We start from the raw sequence: 4,553 nt of genomic DNA on the forward strand, positions 1-4,553 counted from the left end.
CATTTGCCTCCTACTCGTCCTAAGTTATTCATTAAGGATTTTGGGCACATATTCAAATAACGTCATTTCTCTCTTTTTTTTCTCAGAACGGGATTGAATTTTGATCTCTCTAAGACTTGGTTAGTAGTTCAGATCAAGATAGAAAAAGCGGTGCTGCCCCACCAGCAGCAGCAGCAGCAGCAGCAGCACACACTCACACAACACACTATTCTCTGCGCTGAAAGAAGGAGAAGTTAAAGACAAGCTGGAGGTTATGATGGCACTGTTGTGCGTAATTTGGCACCGCGTAACTCCTTGTATCCAAAGTCTGGTTTGTTTAAGGTTTAAATAAGTCATAAAAACAGTTTCCCACTTTGTCACCAGTGTGTTACTGACATAAACACCTAATAATAAACAAAATAAACAAGCTAAATGCATGGGAACTGCAGTAAATATGGGGGAAATTACATTTTTATTCTAATACAGAGCAAATATGAACCAGAAAAGCCCCATCTGGAGTCCTGTTCTCTCCAAAGTTTGTGCTTCTGTGCAGGATTTGCTGCTTTTCTGCACTTTGTCTCTGCAATTCCACATCAGAAATAAGTAATTTGTCTGTTTTCTGTGTTGAAATTTAGTTAATGCATGAGTATTTCTGAAAAAATTCACTCTAATGCATGTGATGCTTTCATGAACTGACTGACAGGTGTGGAAAAAGAGTGGAAAAACAAATAAAACATAAATTTATGGGAAAAAAGGGCACTTATTTCATTTTTCTCTGATTTCACTGCACCTCCTTGAAGCAAACTACAGAGCTGGATGCTTTACTACTGGACTGACAAACACTTGATGGCACCCATTGTGCAAAGCCACCCACCCTCATCATGTTAAAGTCAGGGCCCCAGTGTTCCCACTGTGCCACAGAAGAAGGGAAAAAAAAGCCCCAGCACTGACAGGCCACAGCTTCACACGAGCCGAGGGCTTAAAGAGACTTGTTTTCAGCAGGGACGGCATATCAACACTGATCCAGTCGCTAAACATGAGATCAGTGCTGCGACCCAATCATAAAACAGGACACCAGCGAGTATCCCAGCATGCTCAGCCAGTGTGTGTAAGTGCATCACAAGCAGGGTCGGATCCAAAGGGGACTGCGGATGAAGACACGCAACAGTTAGGGTTGTTGGGGTAAAGTGGGTCACAACACAAGCACGATCAAATGTCCCCGCCTGACACGAACGGCACTGAATCTCATGGTGCTGAGGCTGCTGAGGCCTCTCATGTCCAAACTTCACTAAATAAGTGGTGTCCAGCATGAGGGTTGGGGCACCTGAAGGGGTCATATGATACAGGTGAGGGGTCACAAGCTGGTGGGAAGAAAAGAAAACTTGATTTTATTTGACTTTTGTGAAACTGTTGCTTTAGATTACTGGACTGTTTTATAGTAAATATGCTCTCTGTGAACTTCTCACAGCTCATGGTCATATAAAACATATGACAAAGCCTTTGAAGCAGACATTACTTTTTTTAAAGGGTCAAAAGCCAAAAATGTCGGCAAAGGTGATGCTAATTCATCGCCATATATCTTTTGCTGCGTGATATGGCAAGGCTCTATTCAACTCATCCTGCTCTTTTTTGGTTTTCCACACACAGAAATTGTGGATAGTTCTTTGTACCTGGTACTTTTTAGCTGCATTTCCACTTAACACTTTCGGTATAGTACCCTTAGAAAACATACGAAACCCATACCCTCAATTTGTTTTGCATTTCCACTGCAGAAAGTACTCCTGAGGGCCCAGACACGCCAAACTGACATCAAAGAACTATTAGCGACAAAGCCTGACTACTTCGTCGCCTAGGTCTCACTCCGAGGTCGTCGAAATCCAGCAGTTGGGCAGTGACTTGGGGTGTCAGACACAGACGTTGCCATTATAGTTTGCCTGGTGGTGTCAGGGGGGAAAACAACGTCAGTTAAGGTGGCGAAAGTCCGAATGGTGCAGGCAGGAGCTGTGGTGGATGGGTTCAACAAACACTGACTTTCACCTTGGAGACCGGCGTTCACGTCCCGTAAGATTCTAAAGCTGAACCCTGTTCTTTTTTCCTAAACCTAACCATGTGCGTTTGTTGTTGAAGGAAAAAAATGTCAGTTCACGGTGTTGTACCGACGTAGTGCCTTTATTTTGAAAGAGACTGTACGCAAACGTTAAATTTCCTGTGAAAACAGAAGTGTATCTTAAGGGAGACAATGTGACACAGTGTCCCAGAATATCATCAACCAACATATCTGGACGTTGAAACCAAACGTCAATATGTGACGTGGTCGGAGTGAGAATGTGGTGGTCATGAAGTTGCCCTTGAACACACCGCAAAGACTACCGCCAACAAGCACATACAGTATGTTCTGCGCCTGAAGAGTTTCAGGCAAACAGCTACTCCCTCAACTGTTTAAAACTGATCTTTTGATTAAAAAAATCTGAAATGGCCATTGTCCTGTTTTAGCCTGTTCTCATATACTGTTCATACATATACCTATGATAACTAATGCACCAGAATTCCTATGTAACCAACGTAATTGAGAGGGCTGCGATCACATCACCAATATGCTGAAAGGTGTAAAGAAAGAGGTAGTATACAGAGCAAAAGTCTGCGTACAGAGGGAGGATGGGTCAAACAAATACAGGACTTTCCCCCACGAACCAGTGTTCATGTCCTGTGTCAAACCAAGTGAACTTGGAGTTATATTAAAGATTTTATTCATGGGGTACTAATTCATTGTTGTATGAGGATATGCTGTTTGTCTGTTGTCACAGCTTTAATTTGAAGTTGATTGTAGGGAACAAAACGTTTCCTGGGAACAAGCCTTTTCAAGTTTCGGGGAGACACATGGGTTCCCATAGAACCCATTTTCAGTCAGATATCTTGAGGTGAAAGTACGCCTTTGAAAACTACCATGCCAGTAATTCCCTCGCTAAAATTTTGCCTAACTTCGGAACAATATCTAGCTCCCTTCCAGACAAGCTATGTTGGCGTGATTGGTACCAATGGATGCCTTAGGTTGTCTAGTTTCCTGAGACACCTTTACTACTAGCGTTTAAATGAGCACGCCACTGTCCATTAAAGACAGTAATATTGGCCAGGATATGGTGGCGCACACCCCCCTTCCTTGGGGTGCGCCACTGTCAGCAACTATTCTAATAATCAAATAATTGATTCAGTCCATTTTTAAGCAAGAACGCCCAACATTCTTTGTCATTTATGATGGTAAACTGAATATCTTCAGGTTTTGGACTGTTGGTGGGTAAAAATGTGCAATCGGAAGATGCTCCTTTGGGATCTTGAAAGCGCTCTTTTTGTCTTTTTATAGATTAAACGATCAATTGATTCTGACTATAACTGTAGTTGCAGCCTTGCTTTACACCGTCACATCTTGCTTACAGACGGTCAGTGCATTAAATAACACATCTGCATTCGACATCTCAGCTCCTTATCAGTCTGAGAGCTGATTTATCCTCCTCTCAGGATGGCTGCTTGAGACGTGCACCGAGCGGCGTCTCCGTTTGCCTCCCCTGGCGGATTGCGTCACTGCCAAGAGCTGCTGATACAACGTTGAATATGATGATGATGATGCTCCTCTGATTAGAGGGACAAAGCTGCTTTCAGACCAGAGGATGACCTTGTTAGCATCAGATCAGGGACGTGGCCGGTCACTGATGCCCGTAAGCCTCTCTGTCAGTAGCTGATCTTAGATGTGAAATCATCTCCTCTTTCACTGACTCTTGACATAAAAACCCCACAATCTAGCATGCAAACGCTTCATCACAGACTTTCCTGTTATCGCTGTGGTCTGGCAGTATTGATGATGGGCTTGTGCCGTACATCTGCTGATGCAGTAGTAGGAAGAAGAAGGAGGAGGAGGGGGGGAGGGGGGGAGGGGGGGGGGGGGGGGGGGGGGGGGGGGGCTGACCTTCCCTTGTTCGCCGTCTCTAATACCCAGTGCTCTGAACTGTCTTGGTGCCAGGTTTCTCCCTTTCCCTCCCTCACTCCGACTCTCTTTTCTCTTCGGTTGCAAGACTTTTGAACCCCCCCACCCCCCTCCACCCCACCACCACCACCACCACCACACCACCACCTCCCCCTCCTAACCCCCCCCTGCAGCCTTGTCTAAGGAGACGTCCGCCCCAGTGAACTCATTGACCAGGGAAAGGCTTGTTTTCACTCCCTTCTGGTGTAGGAAGGAGAAAGTGTTCACTGCAAAAGATGTGCATCTTTGTAAGTTATTTTGATCAGGAGGGAGCTTCAAAATCACATCTTCCTCTGAGGAAGAGTTTAAAATGATGCCACCAGGATAGTCCCACATCATTACCATGCATTCTCACTTTTTAAAGAATGATTTCCGTCATTTAGTGTCATTTCATTTTGAGGGATCTGCCTTGGTAAGAGAGTGAGACTTGCAGGAGAAAATTTATGCAACAAATCTGGCACTCAGCAGAGCTGTTGCATCCCATTTGGATGCATCTTTATGTTAACAAAAAGAAACAGACTTGCAAAAACAGACACTTTTTGCAGTGTTAACAGCATCC

This window comes from Epinephelus lanceolatus, chromosome 23, assembly GCF_041903045.1.
Source record: "Epinephelus lanceolatus isolate andai-2023 chromosome 23, ASM4190304v1, whole genome shotgun sequence".
In the NCBI taxonomy this organism is placed as follows: Eukaryota; Metazoa; Chordata; class Actinopteri; order Perciformes; family Serranidae; genus Epinephelus; species Epinephelus lanceolatus.